The sequence below is a fragment of the Carassius auratus genome, chromosome 4 (genome assembly GCF_003368295.1).
Source record: "Carassius auratus strain Wakin chromosome 4, ASM336829v1, whole genome shotgun sequence".
In the NCBI taxonomy this organism is placed as follows: domain Eukaryota; kingdom Metazoa; phylum Chordata; class Actinopteri; order Cypriniformes; family Cyprinidae; genus Carassius; species Carassius auratus.
The window spans coordinates 9,787,992-9,812,846 of NC_039246.1; the positions used below are offsets into that span (position 1 = coordinate 9,787,992).

The 24,855-nt window shown below is 36.5% G+C and overlaps 2 long non-coding RNA genes across 4 annotated transcripts; both read left to right on the forward strand.

Annotated features, from left to right (window-relative positions):
• Positions 1-486: 486 nt before the first annotated feature.
• Positions 487-24,855, forward strand: LOC113068339 (uncharacterized). Of its 3 annotated transcripts, none has more exons than XR_003279519.1 (5): positions 487-721; positions 915-958; positions 9,783-10,104; positions 24,315-24,397; positions 24,747-24,855. It is a non-coding gene; the product is annotated as an uncharacterized LOC113068339 (long non-coding RNA). The 3 variants fall into 3 exon arrangements; XR_003279521.1 differs by having other exon boundaries at positions 9,783-10,099; XR_003279518.1 differs by lacking the exons at positions 9,783-10,104; positions 24,315-24,397; positions 24,747-24,855 and adding exons at positions 2,212-2,377; positions 4,225-4,391.
• Positions 11,675-14,920, forward strand: LOC113068334 (uncharacterized). The gene is made up of 2 exons (XR_003279517.1): positions 11,675-12,055; positions 14,792-14,920. It is a non-coding gene; the product is annotated as an uncharacterized LOC113068334 (long non-coding RNA).

The following is a 24,855-nucleotide window of genomic DNA, read 5'->3' on the forward strand; positions in this document are numbered from 1 at the left end:
CATCAGCAAATGCTTTGTTTATTTAGCTATTTGGCCCTTCCAGCCTTGGAATGAAATAAGAGAGAAAGACACTTAAGTTTGATGTGCTGCCTTACCATCATATATTAATCTCTTCTCCAATTATTTACAGGAGTTGTTATAACTTCCAGAACAAACCCTCAGAAACAGTCAACCAAAAACCAAGCAGGCAGAAAAATAAAAATATTATAGACAACTAACTAAACATACTATAAGTTATTTACAAAACACAATCACACACACCATGATGCTCATTCAATCGTTTAAAATTGTTCAATAACTGTAGGCTATATAACTCAAAAGACTCTCTAGAATAAAAGGTTTTAACATATTTCACTTTGTTTTAATGTCGTTTTAAAACCCGTATAAATCTAAACGTGAAAACCAATTAACAACTTGGAGCCAATCATAAATAGCACCAGCACTGACGTCATTAAATATTGACGTACGTTTTTTAATCCGATTAACTCTCTCGCGCAGTTTACCCCACGTTAAAAATATTGAACAACGACGCCAAACGTGTTAAACGTCGTTATGATAAACACCATCATTTTACTTCGTATGTCAGAAGAAAACCATATAAGCGAATTTACGTGGGGACATTTCTGTTTCAGAAATTTTCAAATACAACGCTAAACCCGTGTTTACAAACGAACAGTAGCTAGGAAACCCTGAAATCTGGAGGATTCATTACTAAACCAGGGTAATATATAATTTAATTAAATGTCAGAAATGAACTAGATAACCAAGGATTACAATAATCCAGAATCCATTTAAACTGCTAAAAAAACAAAAACACATGAGATACTATTCAAGTCTGCACAAAAGCAACAGATGTGCAGGGATATGAGATGCACTACTGATACATTTAACGTTAGTCGTTTATATTGTTTCAGGTTAAGAAGATTATTCATCTGGATAAAAGCATCTTATCTGACTGGTAAGTTACCTAACTGTTGAATTATGTATGTGAGAAATCAAAAGACTGGCATTGCATTAAATGTTTGCTTTGGTATTGTTTGTATATTATTTGCTTTGATGGCCCTGCTCTTCTATAAAACTGATGGGTGTTGCCTGTGCTTTATATTTACATCTGCTAGTACATTTTATGTCAGCATTCTTGTCATATTCTGTATCTGTTTGAGTGGGCTATCACCGTTCAATTAGTGATATGCCCTTGGCACCGTCTGCAAATTAGGAAAAAACCTAACAAACACAAATGGCACTTCTCTTTATCTAAGACTGATTATAAAAGCAAAGCCAAGGACTTTTTTTTAATTTTCATGGGAGCAATTGTTCCAAATTAATCATTTTATTTTGAAAAGCTGTTTCATTTTTATTAACCCTTCCTAACCTTCTTTCAGTTCTTATCTGTAAGTCTGTGACAAATTCACTTCATATCATTCATGTCTATAAAAAAAAAGAGAGCTAGAGCCTTGATCTTGAGTGACCTGGTTCTCTCTCTCCATTTTTCCACTGGAATATACACAGTATGATCGATTTTGACAGTTGTTTATCTCCTGCGTTGTGTCCTGACTGAAAAAAATGAACTTAAAATGCAGTAGACAGGCACATTTTCAGTTGGCTTGATATACAAACAAAGAAACAGGACAGAATCAACGGTAATATGTCAAAGCGCACATGAAGGAATTCAGCCTAGCTGCTCTTTGAGGTAAATCTAACATTTAAATGAGATGAATCAAACATCTCAAAGTTGTATGATCTCGCATGTCAAACAGCGCACAACAAGACTGCAGAAAAACTATATTGACACGAACACCTGGAACACATTTTCTGTGAGCTAAACAGTTCGCAGTTCAAAGGAAACTTGAGCTTGTTTATGAGAGTAACACTTTTGATGCTGGAACAGCTATTGTATTTATTAATATTACAATTTTGGAACAGGTTCAGGATGCCATGCACCTGAGGATATATGACATCATATCATATCTATCTAGGTTATCTGTAAGTCGCTCTAGATGAAGGCATCTGTAAAGAGTAAATGTTATTTACAGCACCACAGAGCATTACATAACAATTCTCTGCCTGTTCAGGAGGAATTTCCTCCGTTCAATCCAAACTATGTAAATTCAAAAAAGGTGAGATGGTTATACTTTCACTGGAGGCCTTTCAGGTTGAAACCGAGTTCATTTTTTAAAGTCTGATGTTTGAGTTTGATCTGTTCTGTCCTAGGTGCAGTTGATAAACGTGGCCATCATGATTTTTGTGTGGCTCAGAAATGACACACTTCACCATGAATCAGTCTTATTCAACTGTTGTGTGAGCAGTTGCTACAGAAATGCCTGCGGACCTCTTCATATCCTCATGCTTGATCCGTAACCTCTTACTGAGGACTGTGGTGAGGAGTTTTGCTGGCATATCTTTCTCTTTCTCTCATGGGAACAGCAGACGTGTGTATATGTGTGTGTTCGTTTGTTTGCGAGTGTGTGTGTCTGTGGAACTCTGGCTGACTCGCAGCTCCACATACCGTAACACACACACAGATCCTTTTCCCACTGCACCACAGTCGTGCCGAGCATTGCGAGACCCTCAGACCCGTCTCACACACACATGCCTCACATTACAACTGGCGTCTTCACCGATCACTGCGAGTGTCTGTTCGGGATACGGCATTGGTGGTCATACAGGGGCCCGAAAAATCCACTTCTTGGAAAGTCTGCTTAGCGTCAGTGTGAGTTTTAGTGGTTGTGGCCACATGTTAAAACTACAAAATGGCTGATCTTGAGTGGTGGTCCAATTGTGATGCTCCTAGTTTCCAGAAGAGGGCAATGTTAGTTCAAAATCGTTGGAAGTGCATTCAAGAGCTGTTATTTTATTTGCAAGTTTCCTCTTTTTCTATTTTAAGGGCAGTATAAATGCAATCTATCTATGTTTATTTAATCTTAACAAGATCATTTTTGGAGCAAATGATTTTTACTCTTTATTTAGTGCTTGTAAAGTGAGATGGCCCTGATTCTGTAGGAACAAATACGAGGTTAAAGACCCCTTAAATTCTTCAGGTTGCTAAATATGTCGCTTCAGTGAGCCAGCTCTGAATGATTAACGGTAAATAATTAAGCCGATTATGAGAGAAGGAAGAGAAAGGAAAACAGATGCAGGGGTCTGGGTCGCATGGGCATTAAGACAAATCACCATGACGACAAGCCTTTAAGAGTGTGGATCCAAACGGCGCTTGCCAAGTTCCGCTCCGAAACATCTAAGCCATGAGCGTGCCTTCGTTTTGGACAACAGCATGCATCATGAGGGATCTGGGGATGGAGGCGGACGGAAACCGCCAGGACATTATTGCAATTATTCACATCTCTTGTGTCATTAAATAGATTTAGAGTTGGTGTTCGTTTCAAAGGCCAGATCGCATGCCTTCCATGTGGCTTGTTGTTGTTCAGAAAGTTACGTATGACCATATGTACAGTGTGTTAGGGGTGCTTCTGCAGTGGACCTCAACGGACGTCCATAACTGGATCACGTTCAGCGTTAAGCCACTTGTTGTTTATATCTTATGACTAGTAATCCCACATGACCGAACTCGGACCACGCCGTCCTGCTTCTGCGGCCTCGCTGATCGAATTTTAAGAGTGTTCTGTGCTTGGCACCAGTCATGCGACATATTCACGCCTCACGACCATATTTTCCGCCCCATAGGAAATACAACAGGCCTAGCAATAAATCTCGCAATTACACAATAGAAAATACAGAATATGTAAACACATGAGTTTTAATTGGAAACACATTTGCTGCTTTGCAGCCGAGGGAAAGCAGCTTTCAGTAACGTCTATACAGACTGTAAATGAGTAATTGCCTCAGCCTCTCTCAGCCTGTCTCCATTTTTTAAATTCTTGACAGCCCGCTAAGGAGAGAGAGGCTGGATTTTGCACGAGCGGGGTCCACTTTGACCCCTCTCACAAGTGCAGTCCTCAGGGACGTGGGGGGAAGCCTTATTATTTTTCTGTGAGGCTACAGAGAGATGGGGAGAAGGACAGGTGAAGAAAAATTGAATGAGAATGAGATGGGGGTCACAGGTTGAAAGGGGACCTGGAGAGGCTTGCTTCATACAGGCTGAGGAGGACTTTTTGGCCTGTTACCCCATGTATATGCAGGCGCTTACCGATTTACTTCAGCAAATGTGTTTCTGATAAGTCAGCACAGAGATTACATCCACTGAGCTGCTCTGTTCTCTTGTTTCAGACCCCAGCACTCCTCCCGTCCACATCTTGCCAGCGGTCCTGGGTGAATCTCACGAAAACATGTCCAGGTTGCATTTCAGTGCAAAATTCAAAGCTGAATACAATGAGAAATTGTATTTGTCAGAAGAGTATAAACCTATTTTTGTTTCAGTAAATTCTTAAAAATTAGTAGTTTTTGGACATTGTTTTTTTGGACAATTCTTTAAATTATCCTCATTAGATTTTTATTAATTTAATAAAACATTTGTCAGCATAAATGAAAATACAAAATTACCATTATATACATGTTTAAAATAATTGCATATTTTATATATATATTTATAACTATAATAATATAATTATGTAATACAATATACTACTTTTTAAAGTTTGGGGCAATGTGCAATGTTTGAAAAAGAAATGAATGCAAAGATGCATTAAATTGATCACAAGTGACAGTAAAGAAATTTATAATGTTACCAAAAAGTTAATTGTTTCAAATAATTCCTGTTCTTTTGAACTTTATATTCGTCAGGAATCCTGAAAAATGCATTATGATTTCCACAAAAATATTAAGGAATACTATTTGCAAATTGGATAAAATGTTTCTTAAGCAGCAAATCAGCGTGTTAGAATAATTTCTGAAGGATCATCATGTGGCACTGAAGACTGCTACAAATTCAGCTTTGCATCACAGAAATAAATTACATTTTAAAATATACCAAAATACTAAATGGTTTCTAAATAGATTCTAATAATGTTTTACTATATTTGAACAAAATAAATGCAGCATTGGTGAGCATAATTCTTCATAATACTTTCGAAGGCCCCAGACTTTTTTCACTTGTGTTTTATTAATTTATTTTGAGAAATCTGTGTGCTTAGGTGTTAAAAAAATAATGCCTTAATAATCTTAATGGCTTTCTCCTTTCTTCTCCATTTGGGCTAAAATATGACCCAGACATGTTTTTGACAGGTTTTTGTGAGATTCGCCGCATTAGTGTATTTTCCAGCATTCAGTGCCTCTGGTGACAGAAAATGAAAATACGGGGTCAATGTTTCGTTTAGAAGGCTAGATGGTTCTGCTGTTGCTATGGACACAGCGCTGCTGAATGATTTGCCCATTGTATTTGCTTTCTTTATAAGTGATGGTGATTTTAAAAGCTTTATTTATGGGCTAGATCTATAGATTCATCTTGCTGTCAGTTTAAATATCATTATGAATAGATCTGTGTGTATAACTTGAATACAGGTTAGGTGGGGGTAAAATATTCAGAGAACCCTCTTTAGGGTTTTACTGGGTCTAAGCATACATTTTAGGCTTGGCATAATTTCTGCTTCTCTTTCATGGCATCACAAACCCGTTGGCTGGTGCTTTTGCTTTTTGTTACTTCAGCTGTGTGCTCAAAATAAAGACCTGTAAACCAGTTAAACTTAAACTTAGCCGCAATGGAAATTACTTTGGCATTTGATGGTTTCTCGGCCAAGGGTCACACTTATCCCTTTGCTGCTTTCAGCCAATCACAATGAAACAAGCAACGCCATTGGTTGTCAGCCTTGTCACTCAAACCTCAAATTCCAGGAATTAACTAGGCAATAGTAATTCTTGCATAGTTTGCCAACTTCGAGATATGGAAAGTACAACAAGAACCCATTAGGACGTAACCAATATCATCTCGGCAGCAAATCAACCTTTTCACACAGTTCCAAGCATTCCTCTGTCGCATTAGAGGCCAGTTGTCAATGGGCTGTTTGTGCACTGATGTCAGATTTCGTTCCTCGAGTGTGAAGGACAGTCTCATTTGTTCTTGTTTATTAGATATCAAATGTAGGAGCACAAATGGCCCAGTAGGTTGCCATTTATATCACACTGGTGTGCTACCATGCGAGAACGCGCTCTCTCTGAGACTGGATTTGCTTGATTGGGCTTTCTCAGCTAGAATTGCGCGTCTGCTCTTTGTGTCCATGTGCCCATGTTTCCTCTGTCTGTGTGTCTTTGATTCCAGTGGCAGCTATGGATCTGATCATAAAACCCTTTCCTGTTTTCCCACTCGTACCCCTGCTGCTGCCGCTGTAGTCCAGTCAAATAAAAATGGGCGCAAACACACTACCTTAAACCCTGCCAACCCTGGTCCGGTGGGCCTTTGCCAACAACCCCACTAAATCAAGTCACTGAGTGAGGCCTCATGGAGATTAATGGCTAGAATGGGTGAGATGACATTTATGAGAAACAACACAGGCCATCCCTATTTGATGAAGAAGATGAGAGCGCTCAACGTTGCGTTGGAATTCACTTCACTTTTATTTTCTGCCACTGGCTCTGATCGATACCATTGATGTGGAACTTGAGGACCAACCATCTGTTAACGTAACTTAATTGAGTAATTTATCTTTCAAATCCAGACACTTAACCCCTATCTCATGTGTTGGTGGAAAGAAGCAATTGTTTTTGTCCTTTGCACTTAAAGGGATAGTTCATTCAAAATGTAAATTCATAGTTAACTAACTCTATTGTGCGCATGTTCCAAACCTTTAAGACTTTCTTTTTTGGAACACAGAAATATTATGTTTTGAAGAACACTTAGGTCTAAACAACATTGGACCCCATTGACTTTCATTGTATGGACAAAGAAACACAGACATTTCTCTGTATCTTCATTTGTGTTTTAGAAAAAAAAAGTCATACAAATTTGGTACTAATTTATCAATGTCCTTACTACCTTGACCATGGTTATTCTGTTGTTCTGTTGTCTGTATTCCCTGTCTATACAGGGTCAGAAGGGAACTAACCCTTTAAAGGCCATTTGTTTCTACAAGGCACCAAGTATTAGAAGTTATCAAGAGAAGGAACCAAATTAGAATGTATTGTTCCTTGAAACACAAAAAGATAAGTCTAGAACATTGGTGTCTAAATAGCATTGGACCCCATTGACTTTTATTGTATAGACAAAAAACAGTGAGCAATACCGTAATAGTCATACAAGATTGGAAATCATTAGAGTGAGTTTATTTATTTTTTGGGGTGAACTATTCCTTAAAGACGATGTCGAATTGTAAGAGCCATTTTCTGGAAGATAGATGTTGGCATACAGTGTTAAAGGCGATTTGTTTCTACAAAGCACCCCGTATTGGAGGTTATCAGGAGATAGAGAGCCAAATTAGAATGGATTAGTCACAGATTTAAGCATGTGAACAGCTTTCTCCCAGACCGCAGACCTCCGTGCTTAATGTCCATGATCAATGCCCCTAGACAGCGCTGAGAGATGCTATTCATCGTCATTACTGATGCAGCTGTTTATGCGAGCGCGTGTTCGTGTCTAAATGGAGACACATGGAGTCGAAATAACAAGTTGTGGTTGCACTCTTTCATCGCACTCCTTACGGTGTAATTTTTCCTAACTGTTTCTTTTAGTGTTAGCTTTATTGGTTCCAAAACATTTATGTAATTTTTCACTACTATAGCAAAAACAATTACTGTTCCAAACAAGTTTCCTGAAAACTTCCCCCATTTGTCATTGGACGATCACACAGATAGTACTGCCATTGGATGAGCCAAAGTTGCTATGTTACACTGGTCAGGAGACTCAAACAAACAGAGCAATGTTTTGAATATCAAGGCGATCAATTTACAAGTAGTTTATAGTTGTTTTTTTTATAGGTAGAGTTCTATGCAGTGATAAGCGGGTGAAATGTTTTTCTGTTTTGTGGTAACTATAGTGAGGTTTTTTTCTTTGGCACTATCAAGACATCCATTTTTACATGCTATAATTTCATTAGAGACTATGACTGACTCTTTTCCATAAAAACTCCATGGAGTTTAGATAGAAGACTGAACTTCGGTCAGCCATCCATGGTATCAAATGTTAGATTAATTTAATGGTTCAAAGATGAGATTTGGTTCTGGCTCAGCAGTTATTGTGGATCTATTTTTTATTAGCAAAGGGCTTCAAATCACTAGACTCCTCAGAAATGGACAATTCATGTGTCATTATGTTTAGTAGAGCCATCTTTCAAATATTATTTTCTGGTTTTCACATCAACCAAATGAACTGAACTCAAATGCCATATTGAACCAAATCTGCGCCAAAAGATCTAGTGTGAAATTAACCTTTAGCGGTGTATTAATTTTACTGTGGTACCACCTAGAAACATTACACTTAGGAATTCTACACACCGACATGTGTCCTTTTTCCCATGATCTTTTTGTATTTAATAAATCCTTTTTAAAGTCACGGACAGACGATTAGTTGTAAGACACCTTGAAATCTTTTAAGAGGGTGAGGAACATCTCTTCATCTCCGCTTCCTCTCTTGGTGCGCATCACATACAATCGCATAGGATATATATTATAAAAAACCTTTAGTGAAAAGGATTTATGGATCACAGATTGAAATTATGTCTGGAAGCCAAAAGTGATGCTGAAACCGAAAGCTGATACTGATCTGAGAAATGCCAAGTATACTGCTGAGGAGCAGCGATTTTTACCACACCGGAGCGGATCGGCTCTCTGGTTTCATTTGCACTCTTCGGGGACAGGCGATCGTTTAATCCCATCCCGACATTGCCGGGGAGGAAGTGTGATGGGCTCTTTCGAAGCATGAGCTGTGACAGAAACACAGACAAGAGGTTCTTAATGGGCCCATGGGGAGACAGGGATACCAGTTATCAATCAGAGATGAACAGAGAGCCAAAACAGTTTAATCATTAACACACACACACATGTTCAAAGATGCAACTGTATATGCTATCCGTGAACCTCACGTACTCTGCTCTTTTTTTTTTAATCGGAGTAGTGCATAGACAATACATGTGCTGCATAGACTGTTATTTAATCACTCTACTGCAATGAATATCCATTATCCGAGCTGTTTGACAGGTTTGATCTGTGGTTTAAGTGTTGCTAGTTTCTGAGTATGATTCCTATTTGGCTTATCAAATAATTGTACATTTTATTCCTTTAGCAGACTCTTAGCAAATTACTAACTGTAAGAACGAAATACAAAAACCCTAAAACATTTACAGTACATTTGAATACAATTAAATCATACATCATCCATTTGTTAGAGATAAATATTTGTATTTAAATATAACGATTAACTTATATTTAACTATATACTATAAAACATGACATAAGCTAAACAGTTGTATAATTTAATTCTATAATTTAAAATAAATAATAATAATAATTATGTAATACATTTTCTAGCTATAAAAATCTGAGTATTATTTATTTAATATTTATAATTAGACATGACGCTGATATTTTAATGTAGTTTCATATTTTTATTTATTTTTAAAGTGATTTATTAATGTTTTTATTTTTCGAATTAATTTCAAACTGATTATTATTTTAGGAAATTAGGAAAACTGTGAATGTATAGACCGACCGCTGACATGTTAAGATTTTTTCTGTACAATAACCTCAGTGCTCCTCTTCAGATTTGGGCAGCACTATTAGAGCAGGACGGCGCGCTCAACACATGTCCCTTGGGACCCTGACTGAATGCAATGACCTTGTGATGGATTTCAAGAATTTTGAGTTGTATGTGTGTGTGTGTGCTGTTTGCTCTTTGTTCACAGAGTGTGCTGAATCGACACAGTCTTGTCAGACATAGTGAGGCATCGATCCAGTAGTGACACCCCGATCACTGGTACACACACACATCCTCAGAGGTTGGGAGTATGTGCTGAGAGCTGCAGAGGTCTTGAAATCGCTGAGACAGAGAGAGCGCGCACTCATGTATGGATAAAACATTGCTTCATGCTGCAGGGAGAGAAGAGTGTCTCAGTAGACCAGAAAAAGGCTGCCAACACCCCCCTCACAAAACCTGCAGTGCTGCTAGAGTCCACAGTGACTATAAAACCCAATCCGGATGGGACTGAGTTTCCCTGAGGAGGTCAGGTAAAATGGTGCTTCACAAGCATATTTTCTGATTTTCAAAATACCTAGTAGTTTTCTGTTAACAATTAAGCACTGGGACATGTCATGTCCCGCATCCATTACTCTCTCTGTCCCACTTCCTTTGTCGAGTCTAGACTGTCCTATATACTGTAGGAAGGCAAAAACACTAAAAATATTACATTTAGATAATAAATAAATGTCTTTTATAATCACTATTATTGGTATAATTAAAATAAAGGCAACATATGATTATTATTATTATTATTATTATTATTATTGTTGTTGTTGTTGTTGTAAAATACAAGAAAATTCCGTAGTAGTAGTAGTAGTAGTAGTAGTAGTATTTTAATAAATATATTAAACTAAGTAAAACTAAAGTATAAACTAAATTGGATATATATATATATATATATATATATATATATATATATATATATATATATATATCCAATATATATATATATCCAATATATATATATATATCCAATATATATATATATAATCATAGACAATTAGACAATTATTTTAATAAATATAAATAAATTTCTATAATTTATAGTACATTTTATAATTATAATTATTATTGTCTATTAATTGGTTTATTAGTTTATTAATGAAAAAAAACATTTTATGATACAAGGGGTACATTTATATGATCCTATTATCAACTTTACTGATCCCCTTTTTCAAGTAAAGGCTGAAATACGCAACGCAACCTTCAAAATCTTTTCAATTTTAAACCACTAAACATCATACACTTACCGATTGTAAATAGTTACAGAGGCTGGGCCACACATACGACACTACAACATGTTCAAGTCGTCAAACTCATGCATACCAAAAAACACATGCCTTGCTAGCTATAGTCTGTGGCCATCCTACACTGTGTTTTTCAAGAAAATTTGTCAACTGAAATCCGCCGACTGGCTCTGACTTTTTAGCATCTAGCGTTAGCTTGTTCAAACTATAAATCGGGGGGAAAGTCATGTGTAAGTGTGTGTATTTTCAGCGTTAATGCACCTGCTAAGCCGTCACCTCTGTATTACAATCCGTTCTCACCTCCTCCGACTCTTACAGCTCTCGTTCCACCTCAACATAAATTTAACACAATTACCCATCTCTTCTCACACACACACACACACACACACACACACACACACCCCATTGCTGCATCAGCCTCTCTCCACATGATATGGAGTCATTTTCTCCTACTAGGCAGTAATTACCCCAGATAAGGGGCAATTAGAGCTGGTATTTGGTAATGACCACCACTGGACATGTTTAATTACAGACTGCTATAATGCAGCGCTTGATTCCTGTAATAAAGAGATCTCGCTTTGAGGCAGTACTGAGGCAAAAGAGAGAGGGAGAAAGTGAAGTAACAGGACAGGCTAACACACCTGCTAGGTAAAGCCCCAGGAATATATGTGTCCTTGTACCCCAATAAAAAGGGCACAGGTTCACAGACATTTTTATTTTATTTTACTTTTAAATGTATTTTATAGTATTTCATTAAATATACCAAGTCAGGGTCCCCGCGGGTCCTTAAAAAGTCTTGAAATGTCTTAAATACAATTTTCGATTTTTAAGGTCTGAAAATGTCTTGAATCCTGGAATTTTCCATATGAATGTCTTAAATTTCATGTGGGATCTTAAATTTCATGTCCGACTCGTCATTTTTATTTATTTTTTCAACCGCAATTTGACCAGCGTAACATTTGGGGGCAGCACTTCGTGGGTGCAACCTGCATCATTCCATAGGCGACATACGAGTAAGTGATTGATGAATGCGTTGCGTTGATGGTTCGCCACGACCACGGCAGTTTGCGAAATCGCAAGCATGGGCAAAGACGATAAAGCTGTGGACAAGAACACGATTGTCAGGTCTCGCTATCTTGGTTCTCAGTTTTTGAGCCCCTCAACGGCAGAAGACTTGCTGTAGCACTTTAAGGTAAGACTCTAAAAGTAACATTTAAAATTATTTGAATATGTTAAAATGCTTCATGTGTTTTTGTTATTTCCTAATGAATATTTGGGACAATATATCGATGCGTCACAATTCTTGGATTGATTTAAATTTTTCTGAATGCATTGTGAATTGATTCTGAGCTTAGTTTTTGCACATTGCGCTCTAGGCTAGTTTTTAACCGAACACTCAAATGCTCACGACGAAGAGCGCTCGTGCGTTCTGCTGAGTCTGATTATGTAATTGATATATTGCTTTTATGACGCGAGATTAATGTAAACGCCCCACTGCAAACACCCTTGTACTTCGCTTCAACCTTTTCGAACTGTATTAATTATTATTTTATAGTAGGTTCAAGTGGTGTGTGTCAGGCATATAAATCATGCAGTGGCATTTGCTGTTAAAAACTAAACTAAGAATTGATTCGAGAGAGAATCGCGATGCATTCAGAAAAATTGGAATCGATCCAGAATAATTTCTCGATTCAAAATGCATCGATATATTGTCCCAGCCAATCAGTTAAAAAAATGTTGTGGGTGGGTGACATCTAGGCATAGGACTACTGCATTATGGATGGAAGGCAGTGCTGTAAATAACTTTATTATATAGGGGTGTGACGGTTCGTATATAACCGTGAGACCGACGGTTATAGTTGAACACCGTCATTAGAACTCTATAACCGCCAAAACCGTGTCATTAAAATATTTTTTACCAACATTTTTTATCAAAAATTATTTTCATTTTTTAGATAGGATCATAAGATGCGCAATATATCGGGAGACATGGTTTTTACCACTTAATGAAGTTTTGTAAATCGTCAGACATGATATTTACCACTTCATTAAATTTTGCTTTGTAGAAAACCTTTCTTAAAAACGAATTTCGTTTTGTACAAATTTTATATTAATTTTAATAAATGTTTCATCAACCAATTGCATGTATTTTAATAAATAAAAAGCAAGTAAAGCAGACAATGATAACCGTGACATGGAAGCACCAGCGCGCCGCCTTCACTTGCACTGTGAACTAGAGCACATCTCATCGCAAATGAAACTCAGCGTAGGCCTATGCCTCATACTTTAGCATTAAATATCTTTGCTGCATCCTTTCTAGAACAGACAATGGCTTTTTTTTGCGGCTCGTATCAGCAAAGCATTGCATCGCCATAGACCGCAAAACAAGCAGTGGATGGCGGGCGGGTGCGGCTTTGAAATTTGCTCTATGATTTCCATGAAGCAAAAAACAAGGACGGAATCTCGAAATCCAGTCATGAAAATGAAACTTGCATTTTAATATGGACAGTCATGGAATTTGCCAAAGTTAGCATAAAATAATCAAATCAAATCTCCATATGGACAAGTATCTGTAAATGTTAAGCCGCAAAAGTTGTTTAAAATATAAATCCGTGTTCTGCGCGTCTCTGTGTGAATTAATGAATGGCAGAGACGTGCAGGTTTGTTTACTACATAGACTGAAGCGCTTGACGCTTTCATTAATTTCAGCATCTGAGCTTCAGAGTTCTCTCTCCTTCAAGCGATCTGAACTTTTCAGCTCATCTCAATGGACACCCAGCGCACCTGTATTTGACACTCTGTAAACCCTTTGTGAATGCGCACGACTCACCGTCACTTTACTGATAGCCCTGTTTCTCACACATGCAAAGAGAGAGAGAGCGAGAGTCTTACCACGCTTAAACAACACGCTATATGTAAACTATTCTTTGTTGTCTTCTCCTGTCAAAATAATGGATTTAATTTAGAATTATTCATATTTATTTTCGAACAAGCAGAAGACATACCAGTTTCTCCGGTAGTGGGCGGAGCTAATGGGCAAATGGCAATGCCCCCCCCCCCCCCCCCCCCCGACGGTTATGTTATGAACCGTCACATTTGACTCACGTCATAACCGTCATCACCAATTCTGAAACCGGCACACCCCTATTATTATATAAAGCATTCAATATGCATTATGCTTCTTGCATTTTTTTTTTATGTGAAAAGTAAAATTGAATTGAATTAAATAATGTAGCCCAGTTCATGGTTAGACTCCACATATCTGTTTTGTGCTTCTCAATTTTAGGTTAACAACGTTGACACTGAACCCTATCACATAGGCCCAATTTGTGAGCATTCACTATTATGGCTTAACTTGTTTCTCAAACATTTTTTCTTTCAAATCAAGGACCACTTAGCCAATAAAAAAAAAAAAAAAAACTTGACATATTTGGCTTAATGATCATCCCTAATGCATGTAAAAATGTAGGCCATTTTAGTCTTCTGAAACCATGGCTAACTTCACCTGCTAATAATGTGCATGATTAGAAAACAAGTCATGAGAAGTGAATTGGAAATGTTCAACAGTGTCACAGTCCATGTCAGTCATTTTGGTTGATGACTTTTGCTCACAGACCCTCCTTGGTAATCTGGCATACGTCCAGTGGTCCCCAGACCACAGTTTGAGAATCACTACTTTAGACAAACCATCTAATCTAGTGTTCCTGTAGCTCAACTGGTAGAGCACTGATCTAGCAAGCAAGCAAGTTTGGGGGTTCAATTCCCCGGGAACACATGATATGTAAAAATTGATAGCCTGAATGCACTGTAAATCGCTTTGGATAAAAGCGTCTGCTAAATGCATAAATTTAATCTGAGTGAACATGAATGAAAATGTTATCATTCTTGAGGTGGACTTTGTTTTGATTTTATTTTTTTATAATTTCAGGAGGGCACCAAGGAACTTAATTTAAGGAACATGCTTTCTGTGTCAATGGATGGACCCACAGTAAATTGGAAAGTCATGGATCTCCTACAACTGGAACATGCAATAAATTTCTGATCCTGATCTTTCCTACAATTGTCTGTCATTCATTAGGTCTATGCATAGATTATTGAATGTGCTTGCATTTATCTGTGTCTGAAATGACATAGAAAACACAAATCAGACCCTGAACAACATTTTCTTGGGGGAGAACCCCCAAACCTAACTCAAGACTATTAGGCAGCAACATTTAACCATAATTTAGATCAAGTATGATGAAATGGGCTTTTGTAATGTCCTGGGGCTGTCTTCCATGTCTTTTTCAAACTGCTATGAGGGGCCAGAATTTAGAAATTACCTGAAGTACCTTAAAGGCTGATAGTTTATACATAGTCAACCATGTCAGGGTTGTACGGTCAATCAGCACTTGGTATAAAAGTTTTCGCGCCCCTTTGACCTGTCTTGAGCGTGGTTGTGATGAGTTGTGCCACACTAATGCTTCGCCACATCAATCTGTGTTGTCGGACTGAACATTTCCCTTTTTTTTTTGTTTCGATAAAGTCTTAAATTTTCCTTTTAGAGGACTTAAAAAGGTCTTAAAAGTCATTAAATTTGCTGTTAAAAAATGTGAAGATACCCTGCAAGTAAATAAATAATTTCAATAAAAAAATATTTATATTTCTGTTGGATAAATTTTTCCTTTTAATTTTACACTCAAATAAAATAAAATAAATTACTGATTATTAATTTGAATCAGTAATAATAATAATTGCCATTTTCTTTAATATTTCAAATTATTATAAAAATATATATATATATTTTAAGGTATTTAAGGAATTTTAGGTATTCATGTTTTATTATTAAACTAAAAAATTTCACTGGAGGTCTTAGACCTTTGTTGTTCGCTGAATATAGAAATTCTTTTAAGTGAATAAAAAAGCAGAAAGTAAGGGCGCGTGAAAAAGACAACTGAACTTCTCTCTACAGGTGTACAGTAAATGTCAGTGCTCAGGCTGATTTAGCCGTGTTCCTCTCTGGGTCGCGACCTCGAGTGCCGCTGTGGTGAAACACTGTGATGTGCGGATCAGGGAGACAAAGACCAAGGGTCGAGTCACACGAACAGGGAAAGAATCCGAGCAAGCTTGAAAGGAGACCCCCATTTATGGCCCGTCTCCATGCATCACCCGGAAATAGTTGAGGGAATCTCAGCACACACATACAAACTGAGCCTCTGCTAATGTAATCAGAAAGCTATTCTTAAATCCCACTCTATTAATAAATCATTACTCTCACATCAGCACCCGGCTATATAAAATCATTAGGGCTGCAACACTGTATTGGGTGTCTGTATAACACCTCAGCAGGGGATGGTCTATGATTTCAGTCTTAGGGGTCTCAGTTCAACCTGAGCGTGAGTTGATGTGGCTCTGAGAAAATATTTCGTGTGAGAGGTCATGAGTTCGAATTTAGCTTTACAGACAGCTTTTTAAAATAATTAATGCGCCAATCATTAAAACTCTGCTGATACAGATAAACTGATATGTTTTCATGTAATGGCTGATAATGATAAATGACTTATCATATATTTAAACATTTAAAATGGTACAAGTGAATTTAGGCACCAGAATATTATAACAATTTATGTTTTAAAAATTACATTTAACTGTAAATATAAAGTTTAATTTAATACCAAAAATGTTTGCTTTTGGACTTGGGTCTAAAATGCAAGAATTCTGTCTTTTCTGTATGAAATAATTTAATTATAAAATATGTATTTAATTAAAATCAAACAAACAAAAAACACAAAAAAATAAAATCAGTCATTTTAAATAAAAAATTAAAAGTGGAACTTTTATTAAAATGTTATTATATTATTAAAATTAAATTAAATGGAATGAAATGTAATTAGGGTTAATTATATTGAATGAAATTGCATTACATTACATTAAATTAAATTGAGTGATTTGTATACTATACCAAAAAAAGTATGCTTTTGGGATTGGGTCTAAAATTCAGCAATGCAGTAATTTATGAATAAAACAAATATTAATTTTAAACTAGATATTTTTTATTTATTTATTGATTAGTATACATTGTTAAAAAGATAGTTTTGGGACTTTTTTAAAATAATTATATTATTTCCTTTTGGAAGTTTCAGAATTGATTTTTAAGATTAATTCCTTTTATGAATTAAATTTATTTTATAATATCTTTTAAAGAAATAAATTGATACCAGTAACATTATAATTTTTCAGAGTGCTGAGACGAAAGAAGGCTACTAAATCATCTGGTGTCTAAAATTGTCTCTGTCCATCTGTCAGGATGGACTGTGTTCTTATAAAGCTCTGTTTGTGCAGTTATTATGTGTGTTTGTGGACAGTGCGTCCTCTAGCTGCTCTTGTAAAAGGTCTAATGTAACCGGACATCTGATGAAGACGTTAGCAGAGTGTGAGGTCAGGTGTGTACTGACCCTTTGAACTCTGACCTCGCCTAAGTCCCAGGGTCCATATTTAGATCTCTTTTCTGGTAATTCCCTGGGGAACCTAGTCTGGAGGTATGCGTGTCCCTTATTTAAACACCATCAAAACTTTGCATGGATTCATCCTGTGCCTCGTCTCTTCTTTAACTCTCCTTGTGCTTTCTCCCTCTCATTAGCATTCATTAATACCTGTCATATTTCAGACAGTCGTGTTTATCTTGTGACAGGCTGTAATTCAGCCTGTCGTTCTGCACAGGGATTCAACCCCACCCCCAAGATGCTTTTTATCTCTACTTCTCTTAAACCTGCTTTCATCGAGACGGGCTGATAAAACACTTACCGAGATGTAGATCAGTCATTTTAAGTGCTATTAAGGTAGTGATGTTATTCTTTGTGACGTGATTCCTGATTTTGCCAGAGGATGGAGTCATTACGATGAACCCAGAGCACCGTGCCCTCTTGCAGTCATGTCAGGGCTCAGTTTAATTCAAAGCCATGAGTCAACACTGCAAATGCAATGGTAAAGGCTTGACTCCTGTCCCAACAGCCTCATTTAACTTTTATTGTGTTAGAATGGCAGTCAAATGGTCGTGTGAGTTAAGGACAAGCTAAGGACAGTCAAAAAAGCTGGCTAGGATCTCTGCATTTCTTGCTTGTTAAAGGAGAAATGCAGTTGTCTAATCCAAATATTCTAACTCACTAACATACTGCTGACAGAATTATGCTAAAATGTTGCATGATTGCGCATTTTTAATAAGTATTTTTTTCATTTCTGAATCACTTAAAACGTCTAAATATCATTTGGCTCTTGCAAGTAAGAACCAGTTTTTCATTCCCAACCTATACTGTTAATTGCAAACTGACAGCAAATATGCTAAATATAGAAACTCTACTTGATATTCCGAGTCAATAATCTAAGAGTTGTTTGGTTGCCTTGGATCCACTGCTACAGCCCCGTGATCTTCTGGCTGATAGAGCAGGGTGGATTTTGTTCTTTGGAATTCATCCCAAGGATGCATCTCAGAGACGAATGAGGCCAATATATCTCATCACCCTAACCAATTAGAGCAAACATACTATAAACAACTTTATAAAAATGCTTCATCAGAAGATACGCTACAATGCAAAGTGGGGCTGAGGCCACATTCCTTCCATATGAACTTGCTTTAATAAGATTGTCAATGTTGTTGTTTTTTGAAAAAGCAGCGAGTATGTGAAAAAAGCTTGCCAACTGCTTGAGTTAAAAAAAAAAGGCTTTATTCCCTCAGTTGAGCAGTCAGCGTAATAGAGTTGAGCGTGGGATCCCTGGTCACTGAAGCCCAGGATCTAATTGGCTCCTTTGTGCAACTCATTGAGCTGAAAGGTGTTGAGTTGCCCCTGTTAAAAGTGTGAAGTTTGAAAGTGAGTGTCAAACTCAAGACAGATTGCTCAAGCTTACCTCTGCGTTCTCTGCTGCTATTCAAGGAGTAATGGCCGGATTTGGTGGAAGAAAGTCCTAACGCATTGACCAGATGACAATTTAGGTCTTTCCAGGTCTTGCTTTCCAGAGGGGGCTACTACTTTCTGCTTGCGTGTGTGTATCGAATGGATCTTGGTTCGTTTAAGTCTTGTGTTGATGTGTCTGGGATTAGTTAGACAGATGACCCGCATAAAAGTGCTGCTGGAAAGACCATTTGATGACCTGGTCTGTGATCACTCAACCATTTGTGACTGTTCATTGGTGTGTCCTCTTAGTTTCCAGGCCCTCTAATGACTCTACTTTAAATTTCATTACATTTTTTTTTTTATATACTAGTGCACACTATATTTCATTTTCTTGGCATACTAGTGCTTTGTAAGTCATCAAAGTACTAATTAGCTGACCCTTGTATCCAAAGCAACTTGAAATACACTTATTATAGGGACAGTCCCTCTGGAACAAACCTAAGGTTAAGTGTTTTACTTAAAGGCACATGATGTTTTGTTCACAGTTCACCTCTTGTGGGTTTTCTGGACTTTTACCAGTCCGGATCTACTCAAATTTACCATCTGCAAAGAGAAATAGTAATGTACTGTTTCATCAAGGTTATTTACAAAAATGTAAATGCATAAATTATGTAGATTTCAGCAGGAGGAAAGTAGTAAAGTACCAACAGGACCATTAGCCTCTATTTTACAAATAATATAATATATTTTTTTACCTCAAAAAAAAAGCTTTTAATTATATATTACTTTTAATTGTAATAATAATAATAATAATAATAAAGAAAATTCATTAAAATGTAATATATGTAGCCTCTAATAATATATAAAATATTTGTGTAATGTAATATATGAAGCCTTTAATGTAATTTTCATAAAAAATAGCATTTTTGTCAAATGATTGATTAATTCAAAAATGTAATATTTAAATAAAATATAGGTGTTTGTTGTGTATCTTTATATGTAAATACGCATACATTCAGTATATATTTTTAAATTATTTACAATGTAGCCGATATATTCATATTCATATAATTTGATATCTAAAATATTTAATTTATAAATAACATATTTCTCTATTTTTAATTTGTATGTGATTTATCGTGATTAATAGTTTGACTTCACACACACACACACACACACACACACACACATATATATATATATATATATATATATATATATATATAATATATAGTTGTAGATGCATGTTAACATTAATAAATTTGCTCTCTCTTTATAGTTATGTGTGTGTATGTATGTGTGTGTATATATATATATATATAAACTGTAAATTCATGTTGATATATAATTAATTAATGAATAATTAAAATAAATTTATATTTTACATATTTAATTTTCATTTAGTTAATGGATAACTAATTGTTTTGCCACTTAATTTTCCAAGTTGTGTTTGTTTGCGAGTACAGCAGACCAGGATTTCACTGGTTCTGTGTTTTTGTGGAAGACTGACAGTAAAAGTAAATTGATGGTACGGTTGTCATGGAGATTAGAACACCTGCTGAGTCTTCCCAAACAGGTGGGCATACCACTGTCAATCAATATGTCGACACCATCCCAAATGTACTTTGAATCTTGAATTTGAAAGATTTTTTCCTCCACTATCTGACATGTGTACGTCATGAGAGTTTCCAGATAAGGCTTTTAAGGCGGCAGTAATTATTTTCTAGAACTTCATAATCATACACACATTATTCTTGTAACATGTCATGATGGCTTGATATCTTGTGATTGCATACTACAGAACCGTACTTATGGATAAGTTTCATTTTATGATGGGAAATTGTAAGCGTTCCCTGCCATAATGCTGTTTACAGACATACAGGAGCTAGAAAACCCAATTTCAAAACTGTCATCATGACGAAAGTATTTTCCATGACAACGCTATTCCCCACATTTCAGCATGGCATCTCAGATTGCCAGTCAGTTTAATGGTGTAAGCGCTTTCCTGGACTACCATCCGTCTGCTGTGTATTTTATTGGTTGTTTCATGCACGGGCCACAGAAAACAATTTGAGTGGGTCGAGCCGAGAATGACGACAAGAACTTAGTCAGAACATCTGCCAGATATTTAAATCTGATCCATTCATGTGAGTCTGAGAATAGTCAGCCAACACTACGGAGTCATTCCTTGGCCATTATGGAGAACCAGAACTACAGAATAGAGGCAAACTAAATCAGTGTCCATAAACTAACGTCAGACTTGTAGGTTGAATAAAAGGCCACAGAGTCAAAGAATCCTCCTTTAAAATGCCTTTGTACTCTTTGGGATGCCATAACAAGGATCCTTCCCCCTCAAAACACTGTGGTCTGATTTGCTGGCTCTCCTTCCCTTCACTCTCTCAGCTTTCAGGTGGTTGTCATTGTCCGTCCATCAGAGCTTAGCCTGGGTCCAGTTTCTAAAACATTGATTAGGCCTAAACTTGTAACAATAAACAGTCAGCTGGGTTTCGGCGGAGTTGTGTTAGTGTTTCTTTCATATGGGGGAGATAGCAAAGCATGCTGGGTAATAGTTCTCATATGCGAACTCTCATTCCAGGAGTCCTGCAGTCCTAAAGAAATCAATTAGTGATATTTAGACAAATTTTTTAAACATACAGTTTTGTGATAAAATAGTTGTTTAAGAAATACAATGAGACTCTTACAGTGAATATGAATGGAACCGCCATGATAAACCTAAACAATGTGTGTGTTCAATTGATTTTACTGGACAGAATTCACTTACTAACATTGTGTATTGATTTACAGTATATCCAATTTTATTACTTGCTATGATAATGCAGCGCCATAAACCCTAAAACCCTAAAATGCCTGCAAAAATGAACTGAAAAATATACATTTTCAACAGGATTAATAATTAATTTGGTTTTATGAAATTATTAGCTTCACATTTCTGCTTTAACCCTCAACTTCAGTTCCATTTTCTGACCATTTTGCCCCGGAGAGAATTTTCTTTTTCCCAAAATCTGCTCAAATATTCAAATAAGACTCTGTACCTGGATGCACTTTGTGTAGTTATGTAAGAGCAACTCCTGCAGGTTTCAGAGCTCGCCTCTTGTGGCTGTTATCGTAATTTAAAGCTACATATTTTTATGTGTGAGACAACCATAAATGACACCCAATATGCGAGATCTAAGGCCTGTCACCATTGAGCTTGAAGTGTTGGCGAAACAATGCAGTAAATAATGTTAGGTTGATCAAGCTTTTTACTGAATAGCTGTGACACAATAGGGATAAACAGAATTAGATCTCCCATCTGGACTACATTTGTTTATCCTGTCATTATGTGTCCAAACTTATCACAGAAATTCATATAGGATTACCTATTGTGAAGCTAAAGCTTGCATAATTTATAACGCCAATATAAAGCCATTCATTTGGTGCAAAAAGGGAAGTAAACAAGGAGAGCAGCACACATTTATATTATCCCGCTAAACTTTTAATTGTTGGCCCCCCTGTGCAAAGCAGGAGCCAGATGATTAAAGCCTCTAAGAAATGATCCCTTGGCTTGGGTTGTGTCTGATACTCCAGCACTGTTTGTTCCAAGACTCCTAGTCTCTACCGAAAACCATCAAAACTCATATTAAAGCCTGGTGTGGTGATTTAAAATAACTCTTTTGCGTGTTTATGAGAGCTGACATGATCTATTTATGGTTTCACAGATATTATTGAACTACTTAAGGGTAACTGCTAAGACTCTGGTGGCTTGCCTGGACAAGATTGATCTTAAAATAGGGCCATTTTCTTTATATCACATCACATGCCAGCGTAATTATGCAGTCATGTAGTTACAGCAGCAAGCCTCGGACAGGGCTTTTGGCGACCTGTGGGACAGCGGCACTATTTTAAGAGGGTGTTTACGGTGAGTGAAATGCTTTTTGGGAGGTACTCCAATCAATACATCATCGAACCCCACAATGTTTTGAAGATTGGGGGCCCTTGGTGGTCCCATGGGCACTTTCAGTACCTGTGAGAACGACGTGTCCATTACCTCAAGTCTTCAACTTGATTGGGGAGAAGGTTTTCGGGTTAAGTGCTCTGAAATGTTTGTGGTTTTTAATTTGGAGTTCTTGACGAGCATCCAAACAATCTTGCGGCGACCTCAGAATAACTTCCACACTAGTGAAACCTGGTATGTAGGGAGGGAAGATGTCCCTCCATTGATTTCCCCGCCGCATGGTTAAGCAATCGCGGCTAGTGTTGAACCATGGGAAAGGTAAACACTTCAACTAAAGCTCCCATTATGAGATTGTGGCTTCTGCTAAGTCAGTATGGGTTGAATGAGATGAGACAAAAGATTTCATGGTTCATTAGCTATTGTTTGCTTTGCTAAATGCTAGGCTAAAAGATTGTACCAATTGTGTAAAAAAAAAGAAAGAAAAAAAGTGTTATAACAAAAATTTAAAGAGAGTTCTTATTCTGGAAATATACTTTAAGCGTGAATTGTAATTTGAGTGTTATTTTACAATTAAATGAAAATGTTATGTTTTAAATTTCTATTTGAAAAGCAATTAGTTAAACTTTAAAAGGGCTTTTATTCACCAACTTAAGTAGGACAACTTTATATGTACTTTCACATTAAAAAAGTGTTCTTGTATGTACTGTACTGACAAGCATTTATGGTAAACTAAAATGTTTTAATGCAATTAGAAGTCATCAAAATAAGTGCACTTTAAAGCGTGAAAAGACTTAAAAAAGATTTTAAATGTACTTTAAAATAAACATTTTGATTTGGCATTTGAAGTGCTTGTGCTAAGTGTACTTAAACATGGTATTTTTCATTAATGATATATCTGCAAATACTGTTTAAAAATGTGCTTTTAATATTTGAAGTAGGCTATATTACATTGCACTTTAAAGTAAAACTTTAAAAAGTGTAAGGTCTGAAGTGTTTGGTTTTTTTTTTAAAGAAAAAGTAATTATGAAAGTTGCCTTGAAATTCATTAATATTATATTTGCAAGTACAGTTTTTAAAAATGTAAGATTTTAAGATCTGAATTACACTACAAGTGCACATTCAACACAATTAAGCACACCTGTAGTCAACATGTTGTGGTATAAAATATGTAAATAAACATGGAAAGCCATTCAGAGTCACTATTGCTAAGTCTGTTAAGTTGAAGAGCGAATGAGATAAAAGCTTTCTTGTTTCATTAGCTATTGTTTGCATTACTAAATGCTGGGCTAAGAGGCTAGTCAACATTTTGTGGTGTAAAATGTAAATAAACTTAAACAATGGAAAGTAATTCTGAGTGGTTGGTTCGATTGGTCTTTTTTATCGCATGCTAATTAAAAAGCTCTCTCTGGTAATCACAGCTAATTGCTACAATGTAATTGAATGCACTAGAATAGGAAAACTAAAAGACATCAGCTTTATAATAATTATGCTTGCAGTAATGGCATGCCTTAAAAAACAGGATCATGTTTGCAATTCATCTTTATTTTAGCTTAAGATGTTTATTATGAGTCTCATCTTACTTCTTCAATATGGGCTAACATCACTTTTCCTGTTTTCTTTGACAACAGAGAACAGAGTTTGTCGTGATGCAAAAGAGCTGCTGTTGGCCACCCAGCGAATGTGATTGAACCGAGACAAGTAATTTGCCCAGGTAAGTGAATAAGCTAAGAGCTCTTACACAGCTGGAATGAATATGTTCTTGAGAAGAATCCGAGGCTTGAATAGATAATTGCAGCGTGAAGTAATTGCACTTCAGCGGCTGGCATAGAATCCCTAATGCTGTTTAGAAACGATTAACCTCAATGGTGCACGCAGAGCTACGGCGCTAAGAAAGAAAGTACCTTGGAGCCAGTTTTACTGGATGATGTCTAAAGTTATATGAATGTTGTGAATGTGGGAAAGAAGGCTGATAAAACCAGCTTATATTCACAGGTTCTTAACCTTTTGGCTTTGACGACAGTGTTGATTTATGCATTTGTCTTGTTTTCCTTTGAATCCAGAATCAAAGGCTTACAGTGGATTTGGATCATTGACCTGTCAATGGATGACAAATTATTCTTTTGGTTTGGCTGACGTGCTTTTAATTAATCATTTGTCATTAAAGCTGTA